Source organism: Panthera pardus, unplaced genomic scaffold (genome assembly GCF_024362965.1).
Source record: "Panthera pardus isolate Hobbes unplaced genomic scaffold, ASM2436296v1 HiC_scaffold_10, whole genome shotgun sequence".
NCBI classification, from domain to species: domain Eukaryota; kingdom Metazoa; phylum Chordata; class Mammalia; order Carnivora; family Felidae; genus Panthera; species Panthera pardus.
The window spans coordinates 60,080,595-60,104,617 of NW_026526655.1; the positions used below are offsets into that span (position 1 = coordinate 60,080,595).

The following is a 24,023-nucleotide window of genomic DNA, read 5'->3' on the forward strand; positions in this document are numbered from 1 at the left end:
GTCATAAAGCTGCTATTGCAGAGGCCATGGTGGGTTCAAAGCAAGTTTTCAACACTGACATATAAAGGTAGAAACAATATCAGGGAATCAGAATCACCCTTATTTACCAAAGGTAAAAACTGAGGGAGGTAGAAAATCAACTTATTTGTCTGCAAATGAAAGACGGAGCTAATACTAAAAGTCTCCGATCTACTTTCTGCCCACCAACAAATTCCCTGCTTCCTTCACCATGGAAATAAGTACTAACGATGTCACTAAGCAGTTAACTCTCAATTAACACACTGTCTAGTCAACCCCCACCATAGGGTCTCTGTGAGGTGGTGCTGCTCAGTCAGCTTGGGCAAGTCCCTTCCTTTTTTTTTTCCATCTCTAAGGGCAGGAAGGGGAAAAGTAGAACAAAAACAATTCTTTTTTTTTTTTTTTTAATATTTATTTTTGAGAGAGAGAGAGAGAGAGAGAAAAAGAATGAGTGGGGGAGGGGCAGAGAGCAAGAGAGGGAGACACAGAATTTGAAGCAGGCTCCAGACTCTGAGCTGTCAGTTCAGGGATAAAACCCATGGACTATGAGATCATGACCTGAGCCAAAGTCGGACATTTAACCAACTAAGGCACTCCCAAAACCAATTCTTAAACACCTTAAAGGTAAAAATTCTTTAATTCCTCCGACTGTTCTGTGTATCTCTGATTAACACCATACCTTTCCTGTGCACTGGTTAATAGCAGGCAACCTTCTGATATTAATCAGCCACTTCTCAGTATCTATTTGTTGCTAAGCACCTGGGGATACACTGAATAAAGATATAGAACCCGATCCTCTACAGCTTATACTCTAGTAGGAGATAAAGAAAAAACTAGAAATTATGATACAAATGGCAATGATAAGTACTCCTGATACACATCTGTACAAAGTGCTATGGGAACTCAGAAAAGAAAAAAATGCATTTGGGGGAATACAGAAGTTTTACGAAGGAGATGAAAACCAAGCAGGGAATTGATAGCTTGCATGAGTTTTCTAAGCAGGAAAACGGAGGCTGCTTTTCCAGACAGAGGGCACAGTATGTGCAAAGGCTCAGAGACACAACAAAGTTTGACAAGCACAGGAAATGGTGAGAGCAGATGGTCATGGTCAATATAAGGAGTTTCCTAAAGCAAGGAACAGCAAATTTTCTTCTGTGAAGGGGCAGCAAGTAAATATAGGAGGCTTTACAAGCCATACAGTCTCAGTCACAACCACTCACTTCTGCCATTATACCTAAAAGCAGCCATAGATAATATGTGAGTAAATGAGTGCAGATGTGTTCCAACAGAACTTTATTTACAAAAACAAGCAGCAGTCTCAATGTAGCCTACAGGCCTTGGTTTTACATCCTCTATCCTAGAACATCAGGAGATAAGATTATAAAGGAAAGTTCATAAACCAGATTCAAGAAGTCTCTCTAGGCATCACAGAGATGCTTGGGGAAATACTACCTTTTATTTTTTTAAGAAAAGGGTGAGATGATAAAATTTGTATGTGAAAAATGGTAACAGCAGCATGGGACATGCACGTTTTTGCACCCAGTATCATTAAAATAAAAGCTGTGGTATTTCTTTACTTCATTATACACTGATATTCTAAAATTAAATCTAGCTAGGGCATGCTTTCCCAAGAAAACTTAGGAGTGGGATTCTTTCAACCAAGTAAGCATCTGGAAAACACTTTATATAGTATACATCATGCCCCACTTGGTCTGAAACACCTGGCAAAAAAGAAAGAAGAAAGAAAGAAAGAAAGAAAGAAAGAAAGAAAGAAAGAAAGAAAGAAAGAAAAGGGATAATAAAATCTTTACCTCTTTAGTAAAAGCATTGCCTATAAAACTAGTAGACATCACAATGTTGACAGGAATCTGACTTCTGTCTGATAAAGGGCTACAAGGTGGTACTACATAATCATCTGTAGGTCTGGAAATGTTTCACCTGCTATGAGTAGCATTGCCGCATGCACAAGCAGAATTAACAAAAGAAGGGGGAAATAGTAAGGAAGGAAAAAAGGCAACATTCATAGAAACTTTATTTCAAGTCACATAGTAAAAAAAAAAAAAAAAAAAAAAAAATTATTTATGGCTGGTTCATGTCAGGGACTGTGTCGAGTGCCAGGTCACAAAAGTGAGCAAGAGACTTCACTCTCAGAGTTCATAGCCTAGAGGAGGCATTGGTAAACATTTTTGTAAAGGTCTACATAGCAAATATTTGAGAATGTTGCTGATCAGTAGGGTCTCTGCTGCAAATGTTCAACTTTCTGATTGTAGCCCCAAAGCACCCATACGTAACAGGAAAACAAATGGGTGTGGCTGTGTTCCAATAAACCTGTTAATTGTTTGCAGATCCCTAGCCTAGAGAAAGAAAGACATTAAATACATCATTGAAAATAAGTCACATCATTGCAAATATGCAAAGCTCTTGAAGGAGAAGCACAGTCTAGAACACATGTTGGACAGACTGGACTAGGCTGGAAAGGTCCAAGAAGGTTCCTGTGAAGCTGAGGATGTGAAGGAGTGGGTAAATAAGACAGTGGGAAAGAACAGCCCAGACAGAGGAACAGCAGTGCAGGGAAGCAGAGATAAGGTCGGGGTTGGGGGGACAGAGGTAGAGATGAGAAACGAAGAGTAGCCCCCCGTAGAAGCATCTGGAAAACACTTCACATCATACATCTCAGATGCAGCTGGAGTGAAGAAGCAGCCAGGCCACTCAAGGGCGCTAAGCTGCAACAGCTATCTTAGATTCTATTCTGAGGCAAGAGAAAACCATTTAAGGTTTGGAACTCAGGCAGAACTTGATCGATTTGCATTTCTAGCAGATTTAGAGGTGCTGGTGGCAAGAGGCTGGAAACCAGGACTGGTATGCCACGAAAAAATTGTATCTTACGTTGGCTTCCACTGAGACAGACCCTGAGACAAGGTCTTGGGTTCAGAGAGTATATTCGGGGGGTGATCTCAGGAAGCACATGTAAGAAAGTGGGGAAAGTGAGGCAGGGAAGAGAGAAAAGCCAATAATGGGGATAATGGGCATATTAATGAGTGGATTACTGCTGTGGGGAACTGGGGTTCCGTCTCACTGGGGACCCACTGAAGAAGTGAGTAGAACAAACCTCAACAAGGTCTTGGGGAGGGATGAGGAAGGTGGGGCATTTATCCACCAACCCTCACCCCTTATCTGTTGAATGCTACCCCAGAGGCATCAAATCCTTGACAATTTTTGGTTAGTTTGTTGGCTGTGATGATCCTTCAACAGACAAAAGCAGAGAGACACAGATGCTCGAGGTAGGAAGACGCCCAAGGGCAGATGTCCACTGCCGCTGCAGATGAATTCAGAAATAGGCCAAAGTATATGGAATTGGGGAACAACAGGGTTTGCTACAAATTACTGCTCAGTTTCACTAGAAAGTAGGTAAAGCAAGAAAAATGCAAATGATTTTCAAATTCCATCAACATTTCCTAAATAAATTTCTCACTTTTTATCAAAAACTGAAGCCTGCTAAGCTGATGTATGTTGCATGTGTATTTTATCGGATAAAACTGATGGCATATCATGGGGACCATATTCAAAATATTTAACAAATGGAACAGCAAAGGCAGTGACCATTCCGAATGGGCCGTGATCCCTTGCAAATTCTTTCGGGGCCTTTAGGTGTGGACCCACTGAACACCACTGCTGCCATATTTTCTAAAAATGCTCCCAGAGTAAGGTAGGAATGGAACAGGGAAGGCTCAGTTGCAAATGTAGAGTTTTTATGTAAGAGGGAATTGATTTTGGATCTGCAGCTACGTAAAGCTTGAAAAAGAAAGTGCGGCCTGACCCAGTGGCATGAGGAAGCCAGAGGGATCTTGGATGAGTTCCTTCAAGGAAAAGCCTGTCTTCTGGGCAAACTCAGCATTGACATTACAAACATGAATCCAAGACAGGAATTCCAATGCATGAACACTATCTACTGACTGCAAACACAGGTTTTCTAACCAATCTGCCTCCCTGCTGCAAATGGGGAATAAAAGTGCTAGTTATCCAAATTACAGTCCAAGGTCAACGTGAGATTAAGGTCTTGTATCTGAAGGTAAAATATTTCAAACCGTTTTCGTGGCTTCCAACTTGGAGACACTGTTATCGTAGTGGCCTCCCAGCAAGGAACGGCTTTATACATTTTAACAGCTCACTGCTGGCTCCCTGGTCCTGGGGTGGAGTTACATGGGTAGAGTAGAATTTAAACACTGTGATCACAGGTCACTGTTGTAACAAAATTGCTGTGGTGGCAGTTTAGTTACTAGAAGAAGCCTGATCGATGAAGACAAAAATTGGTCTGGTACCAGCTGTTGTCCCAACACCACGCGTCCAATTATTTTGCTGACTGTATATATCACTCCCCTCCTCTACTCCAAACTGACTCTTACACATGGCTCATTCTTTTCACTAACCTAAATACAAGTTAAGGAAGGACTGGACACTCTGGCCTTCTTCCATACCATATTTTGCATCTCATTTTCACGCTGCCTGAAGTTAGATTTGGGTTGGGCTTTCTGTGGTCCTAACAACCATGTGAGCATTGATTCTGTGGCTGAAGTCCTCCCTTAGATACCGCTAACTGCAGTAGGCTTCTAACCAAACCCACCTTTTCTAAAGACATCTTCTAGGAGAGTGAAAACATCTGGGTAAAAACTTCACCAGGTATTTACCCAGCAGACTTCTTCTTAATGACAGGCCCTATTTTCCTTCTTCTGACGTATGTCTGACCAAGGAGCTGATCTTTCTTTTCACAGTCTTCCTCCATCTCTGATTTGAATGTTTTTTACCTTTTAGAAGAACAGGTGTGGCCTCAGGGTCCTTGAGGTTGGGGTAGCTTCTTTTTACAGATAAAACTCACTGCTTTAAAACAAACCTAGTCCTGATGTCTCCCCATGTACTGGGTCATCTGCTTCCCTGCCCCTCTCCATCCTTCCAAATCAGTGGACAATCAAAAGGCAAGTTTAAAATTTAATGATGCAACATGAGGAAGCACAATAATTTGACCTGAAGCAACTGAATGTAGGAAAATGGCCCTAATGCTCCAAGAAGACAGCACTTCAGAATTCCTGGATCTAGCGTCTGGCTTCCTAACAGTGGTGTTGCCTCTCACTTAAACTTTATTCAGCTTTAGAATATAGATATAACAGATATTATCCTATCCTCACATTTGTCGATGGAGAAACAGAGTCTCTGAGATGAAGTGACTCACACAGTTATGAACTGCAGGACCAACGTATAAATGCAGGTCTTGAGATTCTGAATTCCATATGCTTCTCTCATAGCACATGGCCTCCACCCTTCTCCTCCTCCAGTAGCTTCACAAGGTACTTTTTGAAATTCTTTGTGGCTTAAATTAGGTCTCCTTGTCTTTCAGATAACATGAATTTTTGTCCTAGTCATCTCTCTAAAGTTCCTGCACTCTGTTAAGCAACAGAGTAAAACATGCCCTAAGTGGGGCCCATTAACTGAATAATAAAGGCAAAACTGGGCCCATTCTGAAGGCAACCATGGGGTTAGCTACCCACAGAGAACATGGGACTCCAAAGAGGAATTCATTCCAGGTGGATACCCACAGAGGTTTAAAGAGATTAGGAAATGAATATGAGACAGAGAGAGATAGCAAAATAAATTCAAAATTGAGAAAAAGAACATTAGTTAAATAATCTCAAAGCATTTCATACTGTGCACACCAGGACAGAAGATTAGCCCAGAAATAAACTTAATAAATTTAATTTGAGAAATTTAATATAAATTTACAAAAAATTACCAGATCTACTTATCAACGGCTCCTTATTAAAATCTATGAACACACCACATACGTATTTTAACACTTTCCCATCTGTATGTACAAAAGAGCTTACGGGCCAAATCCATGAGAAAAAGGGATTTCTCCCCCTCGTCTCAGCTTACTGAACACCACAGGGTGGCATTTTCATTACCCATTCCCCCACCTTCCTCCATCATCCACCAGACAGGAGCTTCACAATGGTTTCATAAAATGTTTTAAACGAAGGTACTTCATTTAAAGGCCACTGATGAATTTCTCCGATAAGGCATGCATAGTATTCTCTCTCCATGCAGATCCACGGAAATACATAAAAAACCCTGCAAACATGTTGGAGTACCACTAATGCTAATAATACAATTTTCGCACTTTGCAGTAACCAAGTATATGTTAACATAAGAGAAAGTACTATCTCATTTAAGCCCTACTGACAAGTGAGATTCTGTCTTATTGTCCTTGTTAGAAAAGAAATCAAGTGCTGATCTAGGACTTGCACCCGGGAGCACAGGCTGCTTCCTTCTGTTTAGAGGAAGTGCTAAGAGCCCCAGCCCAAGGGCATTATGTTGAATTCCAGTTAAAACTGTAGGACAGAAAATAGAACAGTAACTTTTTCGTGTCTGGCAAGACTTCATCTGTCATAAATATACGGAATATTGATGACAAATAGGAGATAACCAATTTGGAAACTGCAAAAATCACTCACTTTTGTCATGAGAAAGCTCATTAAGAGCCCCATCAAGTCACTCTTATTTATATATAATTAAAATATGCTTTGATTCCCCAGAGTACAGCATATTAGAAAAGAAAATTCTAACGGTGAGAGAAGGTACTAAAAGTAGGCCGTTGAGAGCTGACCATCGAGGAAGGTCAGACAGAAGAACTCAAAAAGCAGAGCAGAAAAGCCTGTCAACCATACACGTACCTACAAGCTGGGGTACTTATTCCTGTGTTAGGCACGGGATAATAATGATTGCTTATGATAACGTTCCGGAGTTAAAGATTAGGATGTTCATTATACTGTTTTGGGAGTAGTTCATTATACTGTTTTAAAAGCTGTATCTCTAAATTAGTTAAATAAGAAACACTATGGTATACAACGGGTTTTCAGAAAACTTGACCAACTAGAATGATTCCCATGTTAAAGGTTCTGAATAATAACAATGGCTAAGAATGAACAATGAAATGAACTTGTCTGTGTGTCCTGCTGTTAAAGCTTTGCATTAATTGTCTCACTGAATCCTAACCACCAGACCAGGAGGTAGATAATTTTGGTATCTGTAGGTTACAGATGAGGAAACTGAGGAAGAGGGAGGTTAAGGAACTTACTCAAGTCATCAGCTAGTGAGTAGAGGTGCCAGGATTTGAACATAGGCTGTTTGTTCCAAAGCAAAAACACTGGATTTAGCCATACCAGTTTTTAACGGTTGTGTTTCTAGGCCTTTCCCTAATATCCAACCATAGGAAAACCCCAGTTCTCAATAGCGCATTTATAAATCAGTTGTTTGAAGTTCAGACCTTACATCATTCATACAACAGTCATTTCTTGAGCATCAGCTGTCAGGCGCTGTATTGGGTACTAGAAATAGAGATGGACAAAACACGACTCCCGCCCCGAATGAACTAACAGGATAAAAGGAAGACGGACATAGAAACAATTAACTACCATACAACGTGCATTTATGGGCGGTCACTCTCAGGTCAAGGAAGATGCGGTGCCATGTCTGGTGGCTGGTAGCCTAGAGAAGCACTTTTTATAATGCACAGGCTCTCATGAAAACTAAAAATAGCCCTGACCTCTGCACCTCCCTAAGCTACCCTGAGCTCTAAGTTCACCAAAGCTCTGGAGGCAGCAGGGAAGGGGTGTGGACAGTAGCACCTGAGTAACATGTTATGTTCACCCATCTTTAATGATGGACTCTCTGGTTCCAGTCAGCAAATGGGCATGAGATTCCCCCACTCTATTCAATCTGCAGGTAGGGGGCCGCCCTGGCCAGCTATGTACAATGCCTGGCTCATCTGCAGGCTGAGCAGGTTATGTTTCCCGAAAAGTATGGAAAAAAACCTCTCTCCTGATCCGTCATAAAAATAGACCAACCACTACCAAAACAAAAAAAGAAAAACTTCCATTACGCCCACCTTTGGTTTCCTGAACACTCTCTTTGGGAAGCAATTCAGTGTGCTCTTCCCAGAAAACTTAGCTGCAACTTTCCTATATTTATATATATATTTAATGAACTTCACAAATAATACATTCTCATTGTAAAAAAAAAGTTAAAAGATGGAAAGTCGCTATGTGCCCCAGCTGTGGTTTTGGTCCTTCTTGGAAATGGACGAAGTAGAAATAGGTGTCCTGCAGCTGCCACACACAGAATCCTTCTGGATCCAACCTCATATGGACACTAGAATGTCTTGATATAAGGAAAAGATGAGAATGTGAATGGGCCCATCAGCAACCATTCATCCTCACTTTGGGCACAAGCAGGACAAAGAGAAAAGAAAATGACTGAGGGAAACTGGGAGGGAAGAACCTAGACAAAAATGATTGTGGGATCAGAGCCCAAGCGTCACCTCTCCATCTCTAGTTATGTGTCCCTGCCTCTCTAACCTTATGCTTTGTTTTTTCACACAAGGTGGGTGTGGAATTAATTCATTGCCAAGTGCAGATTCTAATGCAAAGAGCACCAACTTCAGTAATTTGTTTTAACAAATCCAAAGCCCAACTCCCACAGCCAATTTGCAATGCTGGCTGAGTCACGGAGGGGTCACAGACAAGATTTCTCAGTCTATTTGCCTCTATTCTTAGGGATCATCTTAGAGCAAAAACAAAAAGAGAACAAAAAATAATGAGGATCTATTCACACTGCAGGTTTTTAATATGTTTGGAATTAAACAGCACTATCTTCACAACAGTTAGTAGAGTCACTGCTCTCCCAAGACAGAAGGTCCTTCATACCTAATGCTCCCCAGGGTCTTAAGAACAGTCACAAAGAAAGAGATTCAGACCAGCCCTTGGCTAGGTGTATTCCAGGATGCAGGCAGCAAGGGCAGAGGGAGAGGTCTTTACTCTGAGAGGCACACCGAAGTGTGCAAGAGGGCTGGGTCTAATTGGTGTCATAGCCCGACAAGGTATAAAGAAAGCCTGGAAGAGGAAGGTTTGTCTGGAGTAGGGAGTGGCTTGTCATCTGGGTCTTGGACTGGACTTTAAACTCTTCTCTTTAAACTCAATGACAGCAAGGAAATCTTTATAAATAAAGATTTATATCATCGCACTTGTACATATCTTCAGCTGTGTGACTGTTGAATTAGGAAAGAAAAGGTAGCAGCTGAAGGGCTAAGGAGGAAAGACCTGGAGCCGCTCTGATATTTTCTAAAAAATACAGTCCCAGGACCGTATTTGTAATGAATGGAAGACAGTTGAGATGTCTTGGCTTCCAGAGTATTCTCTAACAAATTCTTTTAAATTTTAATTGTCATCTTAAATGTACATGTATGCACACACACAGTAGCATCCCTCTGAACCAAGGTTTCAGTAGGACATGTGAGAATATTTCAAGACAAGATGAAAATAGGACGAATCTTAGAGTTCTTAGGGGTCTCCCAATGCCTAGTCTTGAGTATCAGCCATTCCTCTTTTGTCTGACTATATTGAGGGTGCAATCATAGACACATTGTAGTCACTGTGGAAAAAATCATTGAACTTTGTATTCAATGATTTACACTCTGTCCTCTAAAGTAGCATCTCCAATTAAAGAGCCCCATTACCTTCCCTGAGCTGGTGGTGTATTATAACAATCAATGGCATTTGACTAATGCACCCAAGGAATGGGCATTCAATAAACGTGTTCCAGTCAGTCTGAACTGTTCATAGACAACGAGAGCCTAAGTGAGGTGGGGTTGGCAACACCGCTGCTGCTTGGGAAGCTGGAAAGAAAAGCAAGAATTTCCTCAGCTGTTCAGCCTCTCGGACAAGATTTCAAAAACATAATCTCTAACTCATGGCAAAGAGAGGGCATGTTTGGTGACACAACAGCTTTTACTTTTTTGTGCAGGACAGTATGACTGCAACAGAACCCCCATGAGTATTAAATCCTACACTATAAGAAATACACAACCAGGGCTTGGCAACTAGCAGACCATCCAGATGGCTTAAAAAGTTCCTTAACCTAAAAGTTGTAAATTGTAAAGACAGGCATAACAATGCTGCTACGATTGCTCACCAGAAGCCAGTCAGTCATATATTTTCAAAAAGAATCCTAGCTTTGCACATATATGCCTCTGAAGAGTTGTGTTAACAGGGACTAAAAGTACCAGTAAAAACCATTTAACAGTTAACATATATTTGGTAGAAACAATAAAGCTGAAACAAGGTGATAATCTATACACTAGAGAGGTATAGTTGATTCCAGGAGAGAAGGACTGTAGAAACTAAGTTACAATTTAGAAACTAAATACAGGTATTTGAATTACCCAGGTGTCTCAGAAATTGGATTTTAGATTTATGTGATTTTAGTTCTCACATCTTTTCATGTCACCTCAAAGGTAGGTGGTGTGTAATGAGAAGGATATGGGACCCAGCACCAGAAGACTTGCTCCTGGGCTCTGCTTCTCTCCTGTTGTATGGCTCAAACAGGCTGATTAACTTCTCTAAGCTTCAGTTTCTTTATTTGTAAAACCAGTAATAGGACCCTAACCAACTGCCGCCCGGCCCTCCTGACTGGGAGGATTAAAGAACCATGGAAGAGTAAATGGGAAAGTGCCTGGAATATACTACCTTCACAAGAAATGTTTTTTTGGATCCGAAGGACTTACCCTCGTTTTAATATATATTTGCCTTGGATGATCATTTGCTTATCTCCATAATGCTACCATCTCAAAAAAACCGTTGCAACTCCCCTGTGGAATTTCCTTCAGTGCCAAGAGCAATTTGTTTCCTCTTTTTGTCAGAATGTATAATATCCCTTCAAATGAGGTCTAGGAAATGGGGACCTTATTTCCATTTTACAACTGAAAGCCTAGGCACAGAAGGGTTAAGTGATTTACTCAAGGATATAAAATGGGTCAGAAGCTGAGATAAATCATCTAGATTTTGTGCCTCACCCTCCACAACACTCCATCTAACCCTGGACTCTGGGAGGCATTTCTCCAAGTTCTTGAAAAGCGATGTCCTGTGATTGCCACATTTCACTTGAGTCAGCTCTCTCTCCGGCAGACAACGTGCCAATACCCATCAAAACACTCTGCTGAGAGCCTCCACACCTCAAAAATCAGGAAAAATGGAAGGCGAGTGAATTCACAAGTTTCCCTTTTGAGCAACATTCTGAAACTCGAATAAGAAAAGTCTTATTGATGTCTCTAATTCCTGCAAATTAGCAGGATTTCAGATATGATACAGTCTGGTTTGATAATGATGGAACCTTATAGGGAGAAGTAACTGTCTCTTTTTTTCGCCTTAGAAGATATATGTGAGGGGCGCCTGGGTGGCTCAGTCGGTTAAGTGTCAGACTTCAGCTCAGGTCATGATCTCACCGCTTGTGAGTTCGAGCCCTGTGTCAGACTCTGTGCTGACAGCTCAGAGCTTGGAGCCTGCTTCTGATTCTGTCTCGCGCGCTCTCTCTCTCTCTCTGTCCCTCCCCCACTCGTGCTCTCTCTCTAAAATAAATACACATTAAAAAAAATTTTTAAAAGAAAATATATGTGGCTTTTTGTGAATTAAAAGCAGTGGGCCACTGGCCAAGCCACATTTAGGTAAGTTATCTGAATCCCAAGGCTGGCAAGTGGCGTTTATTTTTCTTATTCTAATAGAAATAAATATACACGTTTTATACCAAATTTTTAAATTGAGCAAAAGGTGCTACAGCTCTTTTGAAAACATTTCAAAGGTTTTGATCAAAACCTAAATATTCCCAAGCTGCTCATCCAAATAGCATAATCCTTAATATGCATTCAGTTTGATGGCTTTACACAGGATTTTTATGGACTTAAATATCAACTTATAGATAGGATAAAATCATAAAATCATTTTAGGAATAAGAAACAGGCAAAAGATAAATAACCTCACCGGCTATATCCATGCGTATAAAAGCAGAATGCTGGTGATATTCCTGGTCACTCTAAGACATTCCACAGCAACTGAAATGAGCCATTACCATCTAGAATTAATTATATGGGTTTCAGAACTTTGTAACTGAAGCCATAGCCCCATCTTAGAGCTCGTCTTCAAGGTTGTGGCTGCTCAAAAACAGGAATAGGAAAACAAATCCTGACATAAACCGATACAGGCCACAGCTGCTTAAGGGGGATAAAAAGCTTAAAGACTGAGCTGGCATTTTTTTCCCTCTCCCATGAAGCTTTAAAGTCTCCACAAGTTTAATTGGACCCTAATTTCAAAAAAGATATTCTGGACAGCTTCTCAAAATTGGGAACTGGCTTGGTAATATATATACAAGATATAGATATAAATACACCAGCCACATACATATGTAATACAGCATAGTGTACAGGGTCCTGATGTAAAATGCATTCCTACTTTGGGCTGCCATTCTAGGGGATACCATAGAAAAGGCTTAAAAAGCAGGGCAGCAGATACCCTCAATCCCTCTAATTGGTAAGCTCAGGCAAAAGCAGCCGTGACAGCATAGGGAGGCTAGGTGGGAAAGAAGTGGGAATAAGAGATGAGGAGGTGATTCCAGGGGAGTGCAGTACCCCCGGGGTACCAGAGTTTCCAGGATGGCTCCTAGTTTGAGCTGATCATTCCCTGGGAGTGAGGAGTTCACCTTTAGGGCGTCCCCAGCTATTAAACACCTATGATTTCCACTGCATTGTCTCCATGAAGGGTGTCAGAAATAGTATCTACAGCTCAGGTGAAAAGATATTTTATGGATTCTTTTCATATTTTATATTGTGTGAGCTCAGACTTCCAGGCTTCAATTTAGATATTGGACATAATCCCTACCCTCTAGCTGTTTATATCAGACTGAACAGATAAACAAAAGGATCCCCATGCAAGAACAGAAATAGAATGACATTAGGCTGAATATATGCAATTGCCACTTTTGTAGGCCCAAAGTGGTTGAATATTAGCAATTTTGTATGGCTCAACTTAGTAAAAGTCACCAGATGCAGTGAGGGATCAAATGGCTTAGTGACTGGGCTTACAACTTGAAGATTGAGTCGAGTTGTTCTGAACACACTCCCTAGTCCTATATACCCCACACAGTGACATGGGTGAAGATATCTAAATACCAGAGACCAATTTTTTGTTATTTTCAATACACAAAATCTAGCATTAACTCTTTTCAAGATGTTGGCCTTCCTTTGCTTTCTACTATTTTCCTCAAAATATACAGGTATAAAATTACCCATAGGGAAAGAACTTTTAAAATATATATATTTTTTAAATGTTTATTTTTGAGGGAGAGAGAGAGAGAACGCGCATGAGCGGGGTTGATTTCCTATGATTTCCATAGGGGTTGGGGCAGAGGGAGGGGGACAAAGGATCTGAAGTGGGCTCCACGTTGACAGCAGAGAGCCTGATGTGGGCTCAAACTCACAAACCGAACCGTGAGATCATGACCCGAGGTGAAGTCGGATGCTGAATCGAATGAGCCACCCAGGTGCTCCAACAAAAAGATTTCTAATATTTTCATTGGGGAGGGTCAAAATAGCGCATATTAGTTGTTTGTTTTTTAACTTGTTGCTATTCACGAGAACACAATACATAAATGAATTTATCAAGGCTTCAGGCTTGTTTTTTTTTTTCTCATAATAAACTTTCTATTTGAAAAGAATTTAATTGTTTATGAAGAGCTTTCCCGTTTTATCTCACTTAGGCTCCCTAAAAATCCATGAGCTAAGGATTAGTATTCACACTTTACAGAAAAGGAAATGAATCATTCTAGAGATTCTCATAGAGGAGAAGAAAGCCAGTTTTGTTTTTTAACTTAACCTTTGGCTTCCGGATAAGTTTTTGGTTGGCTTCAGATTTGGTACCATAAACACTTACTAAGCACCTACCAGATGCCAGGCCCTTGACTGGCTGTTTTTCCTTGTGTTATTTTTCATTTTTTGACAAACACTTTATTTAGCAGGAAGTCAAGCCTTTCTGAAGTGTGCAAAAACTTAGAAGTCAGGACATTCATCTGGGTCAAGAGTAGATATCTCTGCTTTTAGAAAAAAATTATCTGAAGAGCCCTTCTTCTTCACGTAGGCTACTTTAAGCCCTTTCAAGTGCCATTCACATTAAAGAATAAGTAACAAAGATGAGACCTAGGTTGTGTCACTTAGATGGCCTTGGGTAGTCTCAAGTTGAAGAAGTGTTCCTGGGACTAAAAAAAAAGGACTCAAAACCTCCTATGATTTAGACAAAGTAAATTTTCCTTTTCCACATGAGCTATGGACAATATAAAGTGATGATACTAAGCTCTTGTGCTAATAAAAGTGCCTTTTGAAGAGGCTTTCTTGGGTGAACACTTTACCATTCTCATAAATCTGTCTTGCTCACTGCTCTACAGATCATCCCTAGAATAATGCCTGGTACACAATAAGAGTCAATGAATGAATGGAAACAAGCACACAGATAGCTTAAAGGGACACGGGGTAAAATGCCAGCCCCTCCAAGACTGAGGAACATCTCAAAGAACAAATATTATAGAACCTCTTCTCACTCCTGAAAGAAATTAGTTGGCTAATACTATTAGCTGGGGAATGCAGTGTTTGTTATGTCTCAAAAATGACACAGTAAAATAAAATCTTGATTTTATGCTGTGAATGGTAGTTGGTCAGGGGCAGTATAAGGTAGCCTCTGTCTTATTCCAACTTTGGACCAGCTCTCAACTGTTGTAGTCAAAATGGTTCTCCAGCCACCTACACTCTGATTTCTGAACAAACATCAGGAGCTCCTGTGGAAGATCACCATTAGTTCTAAGGCAAAATGACATATGTGGATGATTGCAGCGTTGTCTAGGTCTCTGGATGAACTGCCGTCCTCCCCAGAGGCCTAGAATGGCCTGAAAAACGTAGGACTCATTTTGCGAGGGAGAGACGAGTCGTCCGTCTGTGTAGCTCCACATGCCTCTCCGCTGCAGAATGAGCTGAGGACGCTGACAGACTTGCCCTGATGCTAGTATTTTGGGAAGACCACATCCACAGGTCTTTCCTTCTGCGGTGCTCCAAATGTGACTTAATATAAGCTTATATTTGTTCCAACACCGAATTTTAGAATTTAGTTGTTTGTTTTAAGAGTTTGAAGCCCTTCCTACATTCTCCTCTTTTAGATTAGGAAAAACTATAGGACTCCACTTAGTTATGATGAAGCTGGACCATAATTCTGTCCTCTAAATGAACAGAAATGTCAGCTTCAGACAAATAGCTGCCTGCCGTGTTCAGATCTCTGCACAAATTAATGCTTTAAGCAAGGTATGAGCACGGGACACCTGAGTGGTTCAGCCGGTTAAGGGTCAGACTATTGATTTTGGCTAAAGTCATAATCTCATGGTTTGTGGGATCGAGTCCCGAGTCGGGCTCTGCGCTTACAGTGCAGAGCCTGCTTTTGATTCTCTGTCTCCCTCTCTGCCCCTCTCCCACTCATGCTCACTCTTTCTCTCCCTCAAAATAAATACACATATCTATGTAAAAGAATTACGACACCATTGACAGGACAGAATTATACACTTAGCTCCTCACCCCGCTCCAAGGCTCCTCCCACTCTGCGTGCCCCTCCACATTTCTCTTTTTAAAACTTAGAATGAAAAAGTAGAGATGGTCTGTGTTATGTAAGAGCACGTTATTATGCAGTCCACTCTAATTCCACAAAATGAAATACAGGACTCATATTTTCCAGAAGCACTGGGATGTCAAAACAAATTTAGAGTTCTCTGAGGATTGCAAGTGAACCTTGAAGCAAAGGTCTGTCTTTCAGTTAAGCATTATCATTAAGGATATGAGTTGTGTGAATAATATTGATCAAAAAACATTTAATTCATGTTTTTATTATTTCAGATATTGATTACTGGGATGCCCGTTTTGTTAGGTGGCCCAATAATCTGTTCATTTGATTCCAATCTGTTCAAAATGCAATTGCATGCCTGGATGATAAGAGCCCAACAACTGAAGCATGCCCCACCTTCTCCAGTTTCTCGGTCATCGATTAACAGTTAAAATTCGGATTAACTTAGGTACGACCCGATGTGAATTTATGAAAAGTGTTCCGCTTTCTTTTTCTCATTATAGTTAACATATATCCTATATTCTTCAACAAAATAGCTTTAAATATGTTAAATAAGCAATGTAAATATTTATTTTTCTGTCCTAAGCCACTAGACTTCTTCCATGTCACATGAAACCTTTCCAAAATATAGTTAGAATTCAAAGGTTCAAAATAATTTCTTAAATATTTACCCCTTTGCCTTTATAGGCTGGCCTGGATGAACATTAGTCTGTGCCCATTTGATCAGGGTAAAACTGAACAAGGCTAGCAGATTTAGTTCTCTTTTTGACCACAACTTGCACATGGCCATGTCCTCAGTTGCAAATCTATTTTACTCCCACAGTGCTAAAAAAAAATTAGACTCTTCCCATCATTTCTGGTTTTAAAGTGACATAGGTACAGTTTCAGATGATGAGGAATCTGTTTTTATAAGCAAAGGGGTACTTCTGTGAACGTTCGTGTTTAGGCTTAAAAGTCTTTTCTCTTGGATGACTCCTCAGACCACAAGTAAAACAGACTCATTTACCTTTTGCTTTCCAGTGTAGGTTAAAATATTAAAGGCTCTGTGTCTCCTTGCCCCACTAGCCCTGCTGACCCCCTGCACTGCTCCAGGATCACTCGATTACCTCAAGGACACAAAAAGACCTGGAGGAAACAAAGAAGCCAACTGAGTGGCTAAGTAGACTTTTTTTTTTTTAATTCAAAACACAGAAAGGCAAAGCACTTTTTATTTTAATAACCAGTTATGGGACAAAAAAGTCTTTTGAGTTCCAAATCTTTGGTTTAATTAGAGGGATAATTTCCATCAAGTTTATCTATAAATAATAGAGTAAGAAAGAATGTAAGAAAGTTTCAGAGTTAGTGTTTCAGCCCCAAAGCAGATCAATATAACAGAATAGATAATGATGGTGAGGTGTCTTTGAGGGAAGTGCTTGGGAGAGAGAGTAATTTATTAGCAAATTAATGCGGTGGGTCAGAGAAAGAGGCCTCTCTCCTGAATGCCCCATTCTGGGGTCAAGTCCCACTTGAATTTGGAGGAGATTTCCAAGCAGAAATCCCTATCTTACTTCCTTAGGTGAGGGCTGGTGTGACCCAAGCGTGGAAGTCAATAGCATATAAATATTAACAGAAGGCTCAGGAATGGATGGAACTCCCACCCTATTCCTCCCAAAGTCAGAAAAGAACAGTGCCCCTGAATATCACCTGTATTTTAATAAAAGTAAAAAGAAAGATAAACTCACAGAGACCACAATGTAGGAGAGCACCAAGAAGCTACAAGAAGACTATATTTCAAAGAAGATGGTGTTCTACGGTGTCAAATGCTGTAGAAAGATTAAGGACTCAGAATCCCCTTCACATTCAGAACAAGTAGACAGTGGACAACTTTAGCTAGAGGGGCTTTCATGAAGTGGCTGAGGTAGAATTTAAACCATAGTGGTTGAGGAGTGTTTGGGGAAGGAAGGACCCAAGATGTGTAGGCTATCGCTTTGGGAAGTTTAGCTATGAAAGGGGAGAAAAAGTTAGGGAGATTAAAGAGTATGTAGGGAAGATAAAGGTTTTGTTGTATCTTTTTTTTTTTTCTTTTAAGATTGGAGCAGGTGGAGTCCCAGTACACTCTGATGAGCAGGATCCACTAGAGATGAAAAGGTGAAAGTTATAGCAAATAGAATAAAGTGTGCATAAAGCAAGCAACCCATAAAGATGGAGGTGAATGAGCTGTAGAACACAGGTGGAGAAATCAGGGGAGGGAAAAAGCTCTTCTATTTTAACCTGTGGAAAGGCGGAAGGGATGTACATAAATGGACAATTTAAAAAATATGTATGTATTAAGTCACCAATATTTGCAATGCCTTCCTCTCACTCAGAATGATTTCCCTGCTGAACTATCTATGACTTGTGCTGACTGAGGTAAGGGGTGGGAGGAAAATGACAGACATCAAGATGGACTAGTCTGTTCTACCTATGAAGGAATGAGATCAGACAGACAGGAGTAAGATAAGGTGAATTCACATGGGGGCAGGGGAAGAGGCAGAGAAGGAGGACAGAAAAAGAGTATATATATCTTCCTCAACTTATGATAGGGTTATCGTAAGTTATCAACAGGTTAATACACCCAATGGAAGTTGAAAATGCATTTAATACATCTAACCTACTGAGCAGCATAGCTTAGCTTAGCCTACCTTAAACGTTCTCAGAACACTTACATTAGCTTACAGTTGGGCAAAATCATCTAATACAAAGCCTGTTTTATAATATAGTGTTGAATATCTCATATAATTTATTGCCTACTTTACTGAAAGTGAAACACAGAATGTGTTTTGGTTATTTACCCTTGTGTATTGGTTATTTACCCTTGTGATCACATGGCAACTGGGAGCCCAGCATCACAAGAGAATATGGTACTGCCTATCCCTAGCCTGGGAAACGATCAAAAGTCAAAATTCAACGTTTGGTTTCTACTGAATGCATATTGCTTTCACATGATTGTAAAGTCACAAAATCATTAAGGTGAACCACCCTAAGTCAGGAGCATCTGTAAATTGATGGCTGCCATGAGAAGCCAGACTTTGGGGAGAAAGACATCTATAAACAATTTTTAGGAAATCTGGCTATGTGTTCTGGGATTAGTTCCCCCTCTTGTTCATGGCTGACTCCTCAAGAAATTTTCAGTAAAGACTTTCATTGCCTTCCAAGGCTTTGGGGAGTCAGATTTGACTTTCACCATGTTGAACTGTACTCAAGGCAATTGGTTTAATTGGGGTTATGCAGGTAATAGATTTGGTGGCAAGAAGTTGAAATCCTGAATGCCAAGAGGTAAGGCTATCTACTGATGTGATTTGGTCAAAGATTGGAGAAAAGTTAAAAAGTCTTCAAATAGGTGTTGGGAAGAGAATGTCAGGAATATATTAGAAAACTATATAAGGACTGCTGGGCTATAGTGAGAGGTCCAATTGAGATTGGAGGTCATAAAGCGATCACAGCGTCAATCTGGACAGTAACATGATTTCCTCAAGCAGTGCTTAGCCATCTGGTTGGAGGCTGGAGAAAGAACACAACTGCTTTGATTAAAGGTTGGTATTTATTTGGCCTGGTAGGTGCCAAGGGCTGGCATATATCTGTTTTATTCATTTCTAAGTATCTAATACTACAATGCCTGACAAACAGGAATTATTCAACACATCTTTATTAAATGGATGAACGAGAGAACTGAAAATATTGGTAAGAGGGTGGTTGAAATGATAGGCCACGGTATCCACACTGAATAGGGAAGGCAGAGATGACAAGAGGGGGCTAAAAGGGGAAACTTAAGAGGACCAAAAGTTCCCATCCCCAGGTCTACCCATCACATGAGTGGCATCACAACTCAAGAAACAACTTGTCTGAGTCTTAAGCACCCCCTAGTGGCTGATCCAGCAAGCTATTAGGCCCAGTGGTCTCCCTTATTTCTTACTCCTTAAGAGCAACATACTCCTCTTTTCAATGCCAGAACTCTGTCAACTTCCCTTCATGCAATATCTTTCTCACTCATTCTTCAAACCTGCTCTTTCTCCTCTTTCTTTTAACTTTTGTTCCAGTTACCTTTGGTATCCCTCCTTCCTTCTTCCCCTTTTAATCTTTTCCATATTCCCTTTCCTTTTTCAATGTGTGAAAACAATCCTGGTCATGGCAGGTATTATTAAAGGTAAAGTTCAGTAGGGGCGCCTGAGTGGCTCGGTCGGTTAAGCGTCCAACTTCGGCTCAGGTCATGATCTCATGGTCCGTGAGTTCGAGCCCCGTGTCGGGCTCTGTGCTGACAGCTCAGAGCCTGGAGCCTGTTTCAGATTCTGTGTCTTCCTCTCTCTCTGCCCCTACCCTGTTCATGCTCTGTCTCTCTCTGTCTCAAAAATAAATAAACGTTAAAAAATTTTTTTTTAAAAAAGGTAAAGTTCAAGGAGGACAAGGAAATCCCTACATTTCAAGATTAAAGAAATCAAAGTCTCTTAAAGTCAGTGAAAGTGGGCATCAATTTTAAAATAGCCACATCCCATACCATCTTGTAATTAAGCTGCACTTCTCCAAGTACCGGCATTCAAAACATTTTCCATTCTTATTCTTACTGCTTATGTTTTAATTATTAACATAAAAGTCTTTTTGCTATTAATTTTTTATTGCAAATGTACATGATTTCTACTGTAGGATGAGTTGTGTAGACTTTTGCAAAGTAACCCAAGGATGTTTACAACACTATTCTGATAAAGGATTTGCAAATGAGCATTTGACCACAACCTATTTGCCAGTTGGTGGTTTGGCTTCAATTTCCTGAAAAATCACAATAAATTATTTAAGGAATAACAGTTGTCAAACTTTCTGACAAGTCATAATGAATGGTTAAGTTCTGAAAGGTCAACCAGCTATCTTTTGGCTTCCATCTCCTCTTCAAAACCAAGCTATTTTGAGAATTTCCATTCCTCATGCTCTTTTTCTTCCCAATCCTGACACTATTTGTATCCTTTCAGTGGCATTTTTTTTTAACTCAGGAAAACTTAAATAAGTTCCAAGATTGCAGAAGAGCCTTATTATTTGCAGATTGTGGGTCTTGTCTGGGAAAAACTCCAAACATAGATTTGCCATTTTAGGCAATTCCTTTGAATTCTCACTCTATTGTCAGTGTTAGTCCTATATTATTGGTTTATTATTGATTTTTTTCCCTTTCCTTTTACATAAGTTAACTAGGCACTCCAATTTCCTCTTCTCTCTTCTTATGTTTTCTTGGTTTATAAGTCCCTGAAGAACTGTATTGTTTCAGCTTTGGGGGGTTTGGAGAACAAACCACACACACACACACACACACACACACACACACACACACGAACCTGCCATTATCACAAACCCATAATCTTGGCTCTCAGCCCTCATGGTTGTTCCTTCTTTATATCTTTTTCTTCACTTTACTTTAATATAAGCAGCTGCCACATTCTGTCAATTTTCCCTTTAAAATATATTTCAGATTCATCCTTTCCTCTGCATTTCCACTGGCACCATCCTGCCTCAGGTCATATTCTCATCAAAGGTTCTGCTCCAGATTCTGAGCCAGCTTTCCCGCTACCCTCCTCATTCCCTCCCCACATCTACCTCCACCTCCATGGCCAGCACGCACTCAGTCCGTATGGTGACTTATCCTGCTTATCTTCTATGAAGGAGGAAAGCACTGCCTGTGCACTAGGCACGCCTCCTTCTCACAGTCCTGCAGGATGAGGGTTACTTTCTTCATTTCAGACAAGAGGAAACAGACTCTCCCGGGGGGTATTTTGTCGCAAATCACCTAACTTGTGAGTGGTCAAATCTTAAGAGAGGAGACTCACCTTTTTTGAAGGGGAAAATAAAGCCTTCGCATAGCAAAGATTTGATATTTAACCTCTTCAAAGTCAAGAAAGTAGACAGACTTGCAATGATTACCATAACAAGACAATGGTTTTCAAGAAATGGGATTTATACAGGAGAAGTATAAATCCACATGTCTGCTCTCAAAAAGTTTATAATCTACTTGGTTAGAGTATGTATCTAGAACATGCTGGGTAATTAGTACATGCTAAATAAATACTTGCTCAAGCCAGGACCAAGAAATTAAAGGAAAGTCCTTGCTACTCTTATTTTGGCTTGCCACTAATCGCATTGTTTAGTCACTGCTTCTTAATATAAAATGCTCTCTACGACACTTCCTCTTGACCCAGTCCCAAGGAATATCAGAACAATACAATGTTAGGAAAAAAGGCGTTGAGATTACTGGGCTGCCTTCCAACCCACAGGCCTATTTATTTTTCCTAACTACAAGATAATTATTGCTGGATATTATTATGGGATTTTTCCATATGTCCTTTAGTTAGGACAGTGATGACCCAATACAGCCTTTTAATGTACTCTGGTCTTCTGCCAGCTTACCTCATTCTACCACTTTGCCTTCGGTTTTTATTTTTATGACTATTCAAACTTCCCATCCCCTAATCAATACCTCATTTGGCCACTGCTACTGTTGACTACATACCTTGACAAAGACTCCTTGGAAAGGGTCTTTTTTGCTTGCAGCAGGCTCATTTGAAACGAGCTCTTGCTATGTTCATCATTTTGGCAAACAAGGACAAGTTCAAGGAAATTGGAGGCCAAACTTGACAGAGCACTGGGTGCAGCTGCTGGCCCAGCTGTGCAATGATTCTCAACTGGTCCATTACCTCCAAAACTCAACTATTCAGCACAGCCTTCCCTAGTCCAGCACTCCTGTTGGTCTAATATATTTGGCAACAGCCATTATTTCAGAAATGAATGCTCATGTGTATTTATAGCAAATCGCATGCCTGCTCTATCAACAATTAAAGAGATTAGGATTCAGCAGACATATTCCTCTAATTAGGACAAGATGGAAGACATAATATATAGAATGCTGCAGTCTGGTCAAGGTTTATTCCTTCCTAACAAGACCACCATGCTGCTTTTCATCAGTCACTCATCCATTCTCTCTAGGGCCACCCTCCCCCTACAGAACACTCACTTCCTATGTCTATCCCATGGAATTTTCAGTCAGGGAATTCTGTTTGCAACTGACACTTCAAGTTTCCCCTTCCTCAGCTCCTCAAACCACACTTTAGGCTTGGTGGACTGTTTTAAAGCTTGTTTTGAAATAACGTGGACAGTACCATGTGGCCACTAATTTCATTCAGTTACGCCCTTCCCCTGGAGCCTCAGAGTATGTTAATACGCTCACACTTATGTGGTCTTTCGTCTGAACAAAAGCCCGAACTCAGTGTCTGGGCCATAAATTCCATCTTGCTTCACTCTTACCCATGCATTATTTAAGCCATCTTCTCGGGGAGCCGGCATGAGAATTTCCCTCAGAGTAACAATCAGCAGGCGCTTTACGCGCTGTTCTAACGGGAAATGTAGGATATCTGAGAGAGTTCCACCCATTTGCAGTCTTGATAATGAAATATGATAATCTAATTTGGTAAAAATAAACTGTGAAATCAGAGATTTGAGGCGAAAACTTTAAAGATGCAATTCAGACGAGCAATCAATGCTTATTCAGCTTCTGTACCATCTCAGCTTTCTCCCTGTGCAGATGCTTAAGTGATGCTAAATTAAATAATTGACAAATTTTTAAAACTGTTGGAAATTGCCATCTGTACTTAATTTTGGAATATAAAAAGGTCCATAGAAAACACCCTTTATGATTATTTTGTCTAATAACAGATATGAAACAATACAAACATCCCAGTCATAAAATATAATGCATTCCAAGCAGTCTGGCTTACATATTCAAACACAGTTTTTCAAAACAAAAGACCACAGGAGGAAAGAAATGCTGGGTTACCACTGCATTTTTTTTTTTAAGTGAATGGCAAAAGAACTGAATTTTTAGTTTAAAATCCACCTTTGTAACCCTCACCTCCCCACGAAACAAAAAGCAAAACAAAAAACAAAACTCACCCACAGGCTTCCTATGGACAGTAAGGATAACCATCACTTTCTCACATTTCTCTCCTGGATAAACACGGGGCTAAACTGTCCTCTATGAAGAACTTTATTAGGTTGATATTATATCCATAGAAAATGAAGTCTACGACTGTAAATAAACATGCTTGAAGCTTCCATGAAAACACAGAAAGAGAAACAAGCTCCCCGCATGGGAACACACTGGTAAATACGTGGATAAAACAAGCTGAAACTTACACCAGACACTTCTCCCAGGTCCAGCACAGCAGTAGCCCTAAGGGTACATTCTAGTTTTTTTTAATCCATGTTCTGCTCTTCTCACTGATGGGACTACTCAGGCACATGGTCAAGTTGCAATCAGCTTCTCCCTCAGTGATGTATGAGAGCTGGGCTGATTTATCTTGTCTTTCTGCAGCATATTAGCACTAATGTTTCTGCGTATGCATCCTACCTTTCTTTAGCCGTAGCCCCGGCTTTATCATTGGTAATCTAAATTAAAGAGCCAGTGAACAGAGCAGGGTTGTTGTCCCCCACCCC

At 40.4% G+C, this 24,023-nt stretch overlaps 1 protein-coding gene across 9 annotated transcripts in view; it reads right to left on the reverse strand.

The window, feature by feature from the left end:
• The window catches only part of RAPGEF4 (Rap guanine nucleotide exchange factor 4), a 290,079-nt gene that overhangs the window by 152,727 nt on the left and 113,329 nt on the right, over positions 1–24,023 (reverse strand). For 2 of the 9 annotated variants that reach the window (XM_053907667.1, XM_053907665.1), the window contains exon 1: positions 23,724–23,866. The exons of 6 other annotated variants lie outside the window; for them this stretch is intronic. The gene's annotated coding sequence lies outside the window, so the exon portion shown is untranslated. Of the gene's footprint in view, positions 1–11,876; positions 12,032–23,723; positions 23,867–24,023 lie in introns of those variants that run through there. One more of the 9 variants, XM_053907662.1, reaches the window with a different exon arrangement.